This window comes from Sapajus apella, unplaced genomic scaffold (genome assembly GCF_009761245.1).
Source record: "Sapajus apella isolate SASKATOON/1434 unplaced genomic scaffold, GSC_monkey_1.0 scaffold96, whole genome shotgun sequence".
Lineage (NCBI taxonomy): Eukaryota > Metazoa > Chordata > Mammalia > Primates > Cebidae > Sapajus > Sapajus apella.
The window spans coordinates 3,190,347-3,204,075 of NW_022437036.1; positions in this window are offsets into that span (position 1 = coordinate 3,190,347).

Here is a 13,729-nt window from a genome sequence, read left to right on the forward strand (position 1 = left end):
GATGAAGAGCACCCTAAATGAATGGTTTGGCACGTGCAAAGATCCTGGGGTTGGGGGGAGAGGGGCTGGCCGGTTTGAGAAACAGATGGATGGAAGAGTGTCTGGGGCATTGGGCTGAACCCATCCAACCTCACAGCTCCAGGCTGAAGCCGGCAGCCCACACAAGAGAGTCAGCATGGTTTAAGTGAAAAGGAAGAAAATGACTTTCTCGATTCTATTTTACTCTCATTTTATCGTGACTCTAGAAAAAACAAATGCAGACCCCAGGGCCCCATCTTACCTCATTCTTCTCCCCAGATAAAACTCTCCCTAGGAGTGGCAGGTGTTTTTGTTTTTGTTCTCGTTCTTAGTAATTCCTCTTAGAATTCTACGTTAGCCCATGTCTGCATTCCCCTGTACAGATTTTTCATTTATTCCAAAGGTTCACACTATACCCATGATTTGGAACCTTGGCTAGGAGCGTTCCATGTCAGCATCTCACTTCATTTTCAAGGGCGTCACTGAGTTCCTACGTGCCCACCCCAGCACTCATTCCTCTAGCCCTTTCCCCACAAGCTCCTCAGCATTCTTCAGTGTCTTCCCACCATCAACAGTGCTGTCAGGAGCTCCCCTAGTGGACCATTGCCCATACAAAGCCCTTTGAGGGGGCTGTTGGATCAAAGGATTTGTGTGGATAAGCTTTGGGATGCGTCTGGGACAAGGCTTGCGCTGGGCCTCTGGGTCCTGGGGCCTAGAATCAGTCATGACAAAGAAGAACGCCTGCAAAAATTGGGAACATCTTTGCAGGGGATTGGGAAGGGACAGTGCCAGCCTTCCCGCTGCGTTGCAAGCCCTCCTCTAGCATGGGCTGTGCTGGAAGGTGTTTCTCCCAGGCTGTCTTCATTGTGACAGGTGGATTTCAGAATCCGTAGAATTGTGGACCTGGGTAGGTTTGGAGGCCAAGTTTGAATTTAGACGTATCTGCTTAGTAGTTGTGTGACCTTGGGCAAGCTACGTCACTTGCCGAATGGCAGAGCATCTCTACAAAGGGTGTAATTAAATTAACAATAAAGGATAATTGGTATGACTATATATGGCCCTTAGTAAAAATATAATAACAGATGTTGGCAGTGAGGATACTGAAAAAATTGTGGTGCTAGAGAGGGAGGAGCAGTGGAGGGAAAGGGGAGGGTGAGGAAGGTTAGGGGAGGAGGGAGAGCAGGAGGAAGAGGAGGAGGAGGAGGAGAGCGTTAAGAGGAAGTGGCAAGGTGCGCTCATTCACCAAGCCCAGGAATTAGCTGTCTGTCTTCGGCCTCATTAGTTATGTTCTTAATGAACCAAGATAGGACCAGACCTAACAAGAACAAGAAATGCAACAATATGAAAGTGCCCAGAGAGAAGTGCTTCTGAGAAGCCCTCATTCACTCCTTGGCCTTTTTCTAAAAGCGGGAGGTGGCTGTGCCTGAGGATCCCCTTTGGCTTCTTGGATAATTACCCAAATTTGGATCTCTTTGCTTTAAGGTATTTTTTTTTTTCAGGGATCTCAGGAGAGAAGCAGGTGCCAGAGACATTTCTATCATCCCAAAGCTGACCACATCTATACTTTTTCACAGCATCTCTCTATTCGATCAGATACGAGGAGATTTTATGGCGGGGGGAGGGGGAACCTGCCGGAAATGCAGCCCTGTGGCTTCCTCTTCCCTTTGTGGCAAAGTGTTGTCATCAAAGTTTGCATCTTTGCCTCTGCTCTCATTATTACACATTCAAAGTGTTATAGTGATGTGCCTGATGTGTATCATGCTTTTGCATATTTAACTTGGCTGTCGTAAAATTCACAATCACCTAGAATAGGATAGGGGCGCAGAAAGGGGAGGGGTGGACGGTGCTGGACTTGCAACGGTAGGGCTGAGTCAGAGCCCTGACTCTGCAATTTAGAAGCTTGGAGCCTTAGCCTCCTACCATGCCACTTTTCTGTATTTGGAGGCTGCATTTACTGCAACACCTGTACAGGGTTATTGTGATAATCAAGGAGAGCCAAGCTTTGTGCAAATAGTTTGGAGACTACCAAATATTATGTAAATGGAAAATGAGAATGGCGCCCTATTTCCACAGATCTGCCAAGGCAGTAGAGCTACCAAATGTAAGAAACAGGTCTAGATTTCAGTTTCATGTATCTTCGGTCCTTTCCTCCAGAAGCAGACCCTGAGATGCAATATTTATTAGGGGACGGTGCTCAGCAGAAAGGGGTGGGGAAACTGGGATGAGACAAAAGACTGAATTAAGCCTGGATGTGGTCTCAGTCAGACCCTGGGAGGAGCTCAGGGGCTTGGAGCACGCCACAGAGCTGCCTACCTCTTTGCACACCACACTCAAGCCTCCGTGGTGACTTGAGTCCCCAACATGTCTCCCGCCCTGATCTTCCCATTGCAGCCCTCTGGCCCACGAAGACACTCCTTGGTTGCCCCTGGCCTGGCTCACTGCTGCCCCAGGCTCAGGGCTCTCACTCAGAATCATCTAATCCTCTTTCTTTGTGATATCACATCATAATTACCTATGGGCCACCCTCCCTCAAAGGCAAGCCGAAGTCAGGGGCTGTTGCTTGTTTATTTTGTGTGTCTTCTGACCCTGAAGCTCCTACCCAGTGCCTGAGGCATGGAGGGCCCAACACCAGTGTAACTGGATGTTAATGACAGAGGGTTCCTGGCTTCTCAAATCCATGCCAATAATTCCCAGCCCTGCACACCATGCGAGGCCATTTGATAGTCATACCCACCCCATGGTGAGAGGTTCTATTGTCTATTTCGAAGATGAGCAATCTGAGGCTCAAAGACATTAAGTGGCTTTCCTGTGACCACACCACAGGGAAGAGACAGGGGGCCAGGTTTAATCCAAGCCATCCTGGAGTCCTGATCCCGTTCTCCTGACCCCTAGGCTTCACTGTCACCTATTGAGGAAATTAAGAGACTGGAATGATGCTGCCCTGGGCAATGACCAGTATGGGATGGCTGTTTGAGAGGGGTCATGAGCAGGTGGAATTTCAAAATGGGGCAAACAGGAGTGGGGCAGAGAAGGGCGGTACTGTCCCTCCTTCCCACACTCTGTGCCCAGTGCACAGCCTTGCACCTGGGCCCCAGGAAGCTGCTAACGGATGGCTGATAAATGGACCTTAGACACTTTCTCTATTCTTCTTCACAATTCTATGGACTGCTTTTCACGCTGATGACAGTAGCAGCTTAACTTATTATTACCTGCTAAGTAGTCATCTCTTGGACCCCAGCAAAGGTGCAGTTTCCACAAGTTTTTCTCTCTACGTGAAGTGCAATAGTCGAGCGTTGGAACCTCACCAGCAGTGTTTAAATAGTTCCACTCCAGACCTGCAGAGTCAGTCTCTGAAGGTGAGGCGGGGCTATACAGAGGTCCTGGGAGCCTGTGTTTTCCAGCAGCTCCTTGGTGACTCTGATGCTGCTTTCCTGAATATGGACATCCCTATACATTGCATGGGAAGATCTCGATTTTTCCAGAGCCGAGTCATGCACACATTTGGAGATTTTCTTACTACTTAAGAAAAATAAAATTATGAGTACAAAGTTAGGGAAAGCCCTTGGGAGTCCAGAAAAAGCCTTGTGTTAAGCCCACTGTGACAGCATGAAAGAAGCCCCCGGCCCTGTCCTGGGATCCTTCAGTCTGATCAGCCACATCTCACAGACTGGATGGTGAGGACCTAGGTACCCTGGAGATGCCACAGTGGAAGGAAGACTGTGTCAAGGGCTGTTTATGAAAGTTTAATGAAACTTGAATTTGGTCTTGTTTGGGGTACAGGGATGAGCATCCCACAGCAGGGAAGACACACAGGTGACTGAGCATCACCCTGGCACCCAGCACCTCCTCCTCATTTTTAGCTTCTCAGACTAAGATGCTGGAATGCCTCAGGTCCATTTTCCCGCCTTGTGTCATCCCTGAAGGACTGTCCCCTTTCATGGAGAAGCTCACAAACCATAGTCCTCTGGGGAGTGTGGGCCAGTCGCACAATCTGACTACAGACAGAACCAAAGCAACATTGCACTGCAGCAGCTCTCAGGCAGTCCCAGGTGCATTCAGAGAAGTGAGGCCAGCACCCCTGCCCTGTGCTGTCCCCACCTCCTTGCATATCTTATCACTGCACAAAGATTTATAAGGCCTGAGAAGAAGAAGGAAAGGTGTATTTGAGGAGAGGCAAATCTAGGGAGGAGAAAATAAAGAGGTTTGATTTGGGGTCTGGGCGCGGTGGCTCACGCCTATAATCCCAGCACTTTGGGAGGCCGAGGCAGGTGGATCACTAGGTCAAGAAATCCAGATCATCCTGATCAATGTGGTGAAACCCCATCTCTACTAAAAATACAAAAATTAGCTGGGCATGGTGGCACAGCCTGTAGTCCCAGCTACTCGGGAGGCTGAGGCAGAAGAATTGCTTGAACCCAGGAGACGAAGGTTGCGGTGAGCCAAGATCACGCCATTGCACTCCAGCCTGGGTAATAAGAGCTAAACTCCATCTCAAAATAAATAAATAAATAAATAAAAGAGGTTTGATTTGATTTGCTTCTATGATGTTTGTACATTCACTGATTCCCTAGCCACAGTGACCTCCAGCAGAAGTAGATCACAGGATGGTCAGGGTGTCAGCCACCCCAGTAAAGCCCATGGCATCATCTTTAACAGGAGTATTTCTTTTTTGGGGTGAGGGGTGGTGTCTCATTTTCTCAGCCCTGCTTGGTCCTGCACAGACATGCTGCTCCATGCGGCAGGCACGGATGGCCGTCAGCAAGATTTCCTCCTGCCACCATATTCCTGTGGGCCAGTGTGTGAACCTCAGAGCTGGACCACCGTTCTCATGAAAACAACCACCACAAACATGTCCCATCACTTACTATGTGCCAGACACTATTTTAAGTTGTGTGTGGGTTCACCTTTTTAACTCTCATCATGCCACTGTGAAGTAGATCCCCATGACCCCTCAGTGTATAGACAGAGAAACTTGAGATTGAGTCACCCACCCAAAGGTAAAGGTAAGAAGTGCCAGAACTGGAGTTGGGACAGTTCACTCTGGAGGCTGTGTGTGCAGTCACCATACTGTCCTGTCACTGGGGAAAAAATGTTCCTAGAAAAGCACTGCTTTCTTAAGAGAAACTAAAACAAGAATAAAGACAAATCAAAACAGAACAAATGGCATTTCCAGGCCCCTGGAAGGGAGCCAGTTACTTGTCTGCATCAAGTCCTGTATTTGAGGCTCAGAATTCTGAGTCGGGCAAGTCCCTCCTGCTACAGAAGAAGTAGAGAGAGAGCAGCTGAGATGCGCTGAGGGTGGAATGGAGCTGAGAAGGAGGCGGGGAGGGCCCCAAGCTGAGTAGCTCCTGGGAGTGCTGCCTTCATCAGCGGTAGATCTGAGGGAGGTGCTGCCTTCTGGGATGAGTTAAGCCCCTTCCTGTTCCAGGCTTGAAGAGGGGACTCAGCCTCCTCCCTTGCCATTCCCCTTCTAACCCCATTCCTATGACGCCCTCACTGGCTTCCTGCTCATTCCCCCACGACACCAGAGGCCCTGACCTTGCCCTCAGGCTGGTCGATTCCTCAGTTCAATATCAGAGGCCCTGATGGGCTCCCCCACCCTGCAACTGCTGCAGCCTCATGGAGACCTCTATCCCAGGCTGGGCCTGACCGCCATCTCACCAGCTCCTTTCATGTAGCAGAAAGGTGCTCTCTGGAATGAGGCAGTTCCCATACCTTCTCCATTGATTTGGGACCCTCTGACAGCCCTTGCCATGTCCCCTTCCCATGGCCATGGCTTACCTAGAGGCTAAGCCCATGTTGTAGTCTGTTCTCTGGAAACTCTCATCAAATGTGTCATGATTTATTCAATATCTGTTTCCCTAATTAGGCTCTCTTGGGGTTTGGGGAAGGCCAGAGAATCTCAGGGGCCTGGAAGCACAAGGCCCAGAGGCACGAGACCCCCTTCCGCTTTCCTTGGCTGGTTCCCATTCTTATAGAAAGCTTTCCCTGTGGCTCACTACCTCCTGTGGTCTTCTTGACATTGAGACGACCCAGACTCTCAATCTTCATGAGCCAAGGTTGGGAACCCCTGCTGTGTAGGGAGCACAGCTGTGAGGCCACGGGAGCCTCCCATTCCGACAACCTCCTCCCTCGTCCCTTGCCTCTGTCCTCTGACTTGCCCTGGGGCCTGTGGAAGACGGGAAGGAGTTGCATTTTTTCCATGTCTCCTTTGGTCTTCCTCTCTTTACCCATCCAACAAAAATATACCTGGTGCCTAACACGTGCCAGGTGCACCACTGAGCACTGAGAATGCAGGGATGAGTGACAAGGAGCACCACTCTCTGCATGTAGGCTTCCAGGTCCCTCGCTGGTTCCCTGGAAATGCCCCCTTCGCTCAGCCAGTCCCTGAAGATGTACTTAGCCTGGGTTTGCTAGAGTCACTGCTCAGCAATTGCCCAACTCCCATCAGCAACTCCTAGGCACCACGTCTCTCACAGCTTCCATCAAATCACCCACCCTGCTAAGAAAAAACTGCAGCCAGGGAGACCCTCTGGCTCCCAGTGTTTTACGACTTTCCTAATAAGAGGGAAATTTCCAGTGAGCATTGTCAGTAAATTCCCTGGCAGAGAGAACCCTCTGATTGTTCAACAGCCTCTTTCTCCATCCACCTGGGAGCATGATGGATGGACCTGCAACAAGGAAAATGTGAAATGAAACTGAATTGAGTAGCAATATGGTTCATTAATAGAGGCAAGATTTTTGAAGAGGGCTGAGGAAAGGGGCTAAATCCTTGTTTCCCTGACACCTTCAATTTGAGTATTCTTAGGAACGTGCCCATCTGAGTACTTACCCTTTTGCTTCCAAGAAAATGTTTCAAGGTTAAGCCAAACACGGACGCTGACTCTTGAAAACTGCCTCCAGCTTCTGCACTTGAACTCATAAAGTCAGGATAGAATTATAATGTATCCCAGTTAAAGAAATAAGAAAGAGAAGAGAAAAGAGGACACACATTCTAGAGAGAATTAAATGTTGGCAAGTTCAATTTTAATGCTGGGCTACGGTAAAACAATCGAGGGATGTGGGCACTGTTTTATTATTTATGCAGCAGGCTAAAAGTCATCTGCAAAGGAAATTGTGTGATAGACAGTAAATTAAGCAAAGCCGCCCTACAAATTTGGATTAAATCTTACACTGGTTTTAATATTTAATACATCCTCATGAATCACATTTTCACACACTGCTGTAGAAGTTCAGGAAAGGCTTTAGAATGTGTTGGTTTATTATTACTATTTTTCTTCTACTAAAACCTTTCTTTAAATAAAGCATGGAGTCAGTTGTATTTTATTTTACAATATAAAACACAAAAATCAAATCTCACTGACCAATGGTGTTGCTGGATTTAGTCCAATGCACAATGGGTGACTTAAATTCAAATATTACAAGAACAGCTCGAATCCCATCCCATCCGAGTCAAGTGCACACGCTCATTCCCTCGTGGTTTACTTTGTGATTTTAAGGAAAATTGGCTAGAAGGTTCATAATCAAATGTGCTATGGCAGAAGGGGAAGGTCTGTAGACCAGAGAACTCAAAGAACAGAGGGGAAAAGGTTTTAAATCCTGTGTATCTGACGGCATATTTAACACTCTGTAAGCTACCGGCTGACATGAACACATTTTCAGCTGATCAGGTGCATACAGTGGTGTCGCTTCATGCGCTCCCAAAATATATATGAATGCAAGCCTCATAACTCAGTTTTACAGTCAGATGAGTGAATCAACGTCTCGATGCATGAGCCAGAGAGGCACAAAGAAGGAATTAATATGAACCACAGAGTGACCAACTTAAGGAGTTCATGATTTAATGAGAGAGTCATGGTTAAGTGGTACATGAACGATTGGAGGAGGGGGTTAGGACACCTTCATTTACGCTACTGCTCACCAGGTGGCAGATACCCCTAACTGCTATCAGGAAGCTCGAAGCCATCTCAGAATTCTTCTCCACAAGGTTACTTCCAATGGATCAAAGTTGGCGCGGGAGACCAAAACCGCTTTCCACTCATGAATGGAACCAAGAGGACTGGCTGCATGAAGGGTCATGGTGGGAGCAGGGTTGGTAGGGAAGGCTCCAGTTGCACCTAGGGGGATGGCAGGTAGGATTGGGTGGTGGGATAGGGTCTGGAAGGGAGGACTAACGTGAGCCATATCACCAAGGCAGGAAGAAGAAGAGGGATGTGCGGGAGCCAGGAGAGAAGAGTCCGGGTGTCAGAGATCATGTCATGCAGTGAGGCAATCTGCAATGCTGGACCTGCTGAAGGCCATCTGGAGACCTCAGCCAAAGAACCGAGGCATATGAGGGAACTGGGGCCACTTTTGGGCTGCTGAGCATGCTGCTGATGTGAAGCCAGCGGCCTTTTGGCAGAGGATTTGTGTCCAAGGAAAGAAAGTGCATCTTTGCAGGGTGCCGCTGAAAACCTGCAGTATATCCAAGAAATACACAAAGAGACAGCTTCCGCGTCACCACCAGAGGAGACCCTGGAGTTTTCTGAAGCCCTGTCCTCAGCCAGCCTGCAGCAGCAGAGAAGACCCAACAGTGAAGTCAGGAAAAGGATGGAGATAGAACTTCAGATCATCCCCAGGCAGACGGTCTGGAAATTCTCCCAGGCCCAGAGATATGCTAGGTTAGGCTGGACTCCCCTAGAAGCAGACTGAGAGACGAGGCTGTGAGAGCAAGGGGATTATCTGGGAGATGATGGAGGTAATCCTAGGAAACACTGAAGCTGTGCATTCGTGTGTAGCATAATAGATAGGTGATTACATGTAGGAATGTTTGTAGATAGGTGCATATCCAGAGTATACACATAGAAATCTTTGTAGATAGGTGCATATCCACAGTATACACATAGAAATCTTTATAGGTAAGTGCATATACACAGAAATCTTTGAAGGTAGGTGCATATACACAGTATACACATATAAGTCTCCTCTGTCAGCTGAACAGGACCACAGCAATGAGCATATTCACAGTGAGCCCACCTAGAGCCCAACTACTGCTTTCTCCCATAAAGAAACCAGGGCTCCTGGGAAAAATGGCTGATTCTAGGATTGGTGCCAGGAATATAAAAGATGAGTCTGTAGCGTCTTCTGGTGTCAGAAAGCAAAGAAATACTCAAACAATAAAACTTCAAAAGTTAAAAAGCAACAACAACAACACCACGTAGATGGGGGTATGCCCAAGGGGCACAGGCACCCACTGATATAGTTCCCAGCGGTCAAAGCTGGAACAGTTTAAGCAAAAAAATAAAAATACAGTTTTGAGACAAACGAGTTTGACTGAAGGAGTTAGATAAGTGGAAATTCAGGGTCTTGGGAGCAGAAACCATGAGGATGTTTTGTGAAGATAAATTAAGTTAGGAGGATTGAAAGAGGCTAGCAAAGGGTAGACTGTGAGACAGGCGCTTTGGGCGGCTAGGGCACCACTTGGGTTTCTCTGGGCTTCCACACACAGACCACGTGAGGAGCTTCAGAGGGAAAGGTTTGTCTACTTTGCAAATCACGGCACTTCCATCTCAAATCTCTCATTTTCCTGAAGATTAAAGCTCGCTTCTATTTTACTTTCAGAATAGTCATTTGACATTTTCCTGAGAACAAGGCTGTTTTTCCATCCACATCTGTGTTCCCTAAAGGGTAGGATGGTGCCCTTTCAACCACGGAGCTACTATGATTTGCTCTACAGCAAGCCTGCGAGTCCTGCTCATGTAAGACAGCAGCAGGAATGACATGGTCACTGCTCCACCCGTTGTAATGTGCCTGCTGCAGAATAGGGCCATAATTAGTCCTGCAAGCCCTACAACTGCCTTCGCTAGAGCAGGTAAATAGATCAGGTGGCCCGGGGGCAGAAACCCAGCCTTTCCTGGGAGGCACCCAGGACTGCACAGCTCTCCTCCCCAAGGCCCTGAGCTGTAGGGAAGGCCAGTTGTCTGCTAAGAGGCACAAGGGTCATTTCAAACTCCTAGGAGAAAGTTGAACAGTGTGAGCATGAAATTAACATGATAATTAACATGATTGTAAGGTTTCTACAAGGTCTAAATCTAGATGTAATTTGGGTCATCTTTTCTAAATGGGTGTGCTTGTTTTACACACACACACACACACACACACACACACACACACAGACATATATATATATATTACACTCTACTGAAATTAAAAACTTCTGCTCTGTAAAAGCCACTGTTAAGATAATGAAAAGATGAGCCACAGATGGGGAGAAATATTTGCAAACCACGTATCTGATAAAAACCTTGTATTCAAAACATACAAAGAAGTCCTAAAAACTCAACAATAAGAACACAGCCTAATTTTTAAAAATGCAAATATATTTTAACAGACATCACACAAAATATACAGAAAGCATATAAAAAGATGCCCGACATCATTTTTCATCAGAAAAGTATAAACAAAAATGGTGATATTTCATCACACAACCATTAGGCTGGCTAAAATCCAAAATACCGACGCCAAATGCCGACGAGACTGCGGAGCGCAGGAACCCTCACCACTGCTGCTGGGAATGCAAAATGGTGCAGCCACTTCAAAGGCAGCCTGGCACCTTCTTACAAAGCCAAGCATAATCTTACCACAATTGTACTCCTGTTGACTTGAAAACTTATGTCCACACAAAAACCTGCATGTGAATGCTTATAGCAGCTTTACTTACAGTCAAACAAAACTGGATGTAACCAAGCCATCCTTCAACAGGTGGGTGGATAAACAGACTGTAGTATATCCATGCAATAGAATATCATTCCACAGGGGGCGGGCAAGGAAGAAATGAGCTATTAAGCCTTCAAAAACATGGAAGAACCTTAAATTTAAATGCATAGGAAAAGAAGCAAGTCTGAAAAGGCTACGTATTGTATATGTCATTCTGAGAAAAAGCAAAACTTCATTAAGTTTATGAGTGGTTTCCAAGTGTTCAAGAGCAGAGGGGTGGTGAATAGATGAAGTGTAGGGTATCTTAGAGGAGTTAAATTGTTTTGCATGATACTGCAATGTTGGAGGCATGCCATCATAAATTTGTCAGAACCAATAAAACTTAAGAGAATGAAGAGTGATACTTAAAATACGAATGCTTTGGCCGGGTGTGGTGGCTCACACCTGTAATCCAAGCACTTTGGAGGCCAAGGTGGGCGGATCATCTGAGGTCGGGAGTTCAAGACCAGCCTGACCAACATGGTGAAACCCTATCTTAAAAAAAAAAAAATACAAATGCTTTATAGAGCATTTAAGAGGTTTGTCCTCCCAGGGAGGACCCATGTGAGAAGAGAATTGAATTGTGCTGCAACTGTAGGGATCAACCCTGACCAAGGAGCTGGGACAAAGGTCCTGATCTGAATAACTAGTCTGTAAGAGTAAAGGCAGAAGTTATACAAGCACTGTTCTCTAGTTGGTGAAATTATTTCCCGTGGAGTCTGGGATGGTAACTCTGAGGTCACTCTACATGTATTACTAGAATCGAACAATTAAATAAATGACTGTTGGATTGGGAAGCCAGGTTGCTCCCTGTTGGAGTGGACGTTACTGAGGAGCGAGGGGAGGAGCCGAGAATGACCCACATGATTGTGGATTAGGGTTGGAGACATCAATGGAACTCATGTTTAGCTTAATATAGATAGAGGTAAAATATTCATAGGCACATGTATACACGTGGGTTAGTATGCATACCCATAATCTCTTGCTCTGTTAGTGGATAAGGCCTGGAAATAGTGGCATCCCAGTAGCAACGAGCACATCGACTGCGCAGATCTTCATTTCTAATGCCATTCTCCAGTAGAAGGAATCGAGGATTCTTAAACAAATGGCCCATTCTGGGGCTGGATCAGGTAATGTATAAGATGGGTCTGAAGCATCTTGCAGGGCCAAAAGGAAGAATGTGCTTGAAACAAACAAACATACAAACTATAAAACAACACACGCATTGACGAGGTTATGTCAAAGAGCGCAGGAGCCAACTGAAAACTCCTAATGACCAAAGCTGAGCCAAGGAGGCCAACCAAATTAGCAATAATGGCACGAGTGACAACTCCACTTAAAAATAAAACTCCACGGATCCATTTTGATATAAATTAATGGTTAAATAAATGAATGAATAAAAAAGGAGAAAAGACAATTTTCCAATGAAGGATAATTTCAAATAATTTATGCAGTTACCCTGCCTTCATGAGCAGGATCCCAGGAGTTGAAACATGACTCCCACCCCATAAGTGTTAATTACACACAGTGGCTTCCTTCCACAGTGCACAGGATGGAAGTCATCCATCCACAGCATGGATTATAGAATAGAAGGAGGGAGATGGGTAACTTTACAATAGAGAAACCTCAGCCAGGTGATCAAGGTCGACACAGGCAGTAACGTCATGTGGGTATTATGTACCTTTGATATAATGCAATAGGAACTTTTATTCACTGCTGTTGTAAATGCAAAACAGTAAAGCTACTTTGGCAGTTTCTTATGAAGCCAAAGATGCTCCTGCAATCAAGAATAGGAAAAGCGCTTTACCTCTGTGGCCTCCCTTCCCCAAACCCATAACTCCAGTCTAACCATGAGAAGACATCAAACAAATTCCAATAGAGGGATATCCTCCAAAATTGTAGGTACTGATGTGCCAATATTGGTTCATTAATTATGACAAATGTATCATGGTAATGTAAGATGTTAATTATATAAAAAATTGGGTGTGGTATATGCAGACCCTCTGTACTATCTTCTAATTTTACTGTACATCTAAAGCTGTTCTAAAAAATAAAGTCTATTATATAATTGTTCTCTGTTAGACATAGTTGAGATAGATATTGCTCAATGCCAGGTATATTCTTTTGGTAAATAAATTTGGGTTTTATTCTTGCACCTGGCACTCATTGAATGCCTGTTTCCAAGCTCTGAGAAGAGAGCAGAGAACAAGGAGATGAGGTTCTGAGGACACTCACGGTCTTTCCTTTGTGCCACTGCTCTGTGCATTTCTTGTGACATGGAAGCTGCTCTGCCAGGTGTTTTGCTCGTGCCTGAATTTGCCTTACCCTCTCCTCCTACAGCAGGACTCATATTGACAACTAGAGTGGGCCATGTTCAACTCCCAAATCCCAAGCCTAGGGCAGTACCTGGCAAAAATGAATAAATAAATAAATGCATGTAATGGATCAACACATTCCTTCTTTCATTTACCAAATTATCATTAAATGTCTATCCTGTATTACACACTGTTAGGTCAAAACTCATGGCCAAAAGATGTTGAGGATTTCTACCAACTGCCCCCATATGGGCACCATGCAAAAACAAGAACTGTCTTTGGAACAAGCTGTGGGTAAGTGTGATACCCACTAAGACTTACACAGAACAAGTGGTGCTTGGTAGTGACCCGTGTGCAGATACTTTCCATGGAAGGGAATTAGGTGTTCAGCATGTGCTATGCCCCCAAATGTAGTGGATTATTTGGATAATGACTTTGTTACAAATAACTTGCGCTAAGAAGAAGAAAGATTGCACTAAATTATTAATGGGGCTCATGGAGGTAGGAAAAGGGAAGAAAAATCTCCACATATTAACCTTTCCTTCTCCTCTAATCAAGAAAGGGCTGTAGCTGAAAGGGAAGAGATGGGATTTGGTGAAGTTTATTGCAGCGTAATTCCCTGCCCCTGCCATTTTCCCCATTCATCAGCCCATGTGTCTCAA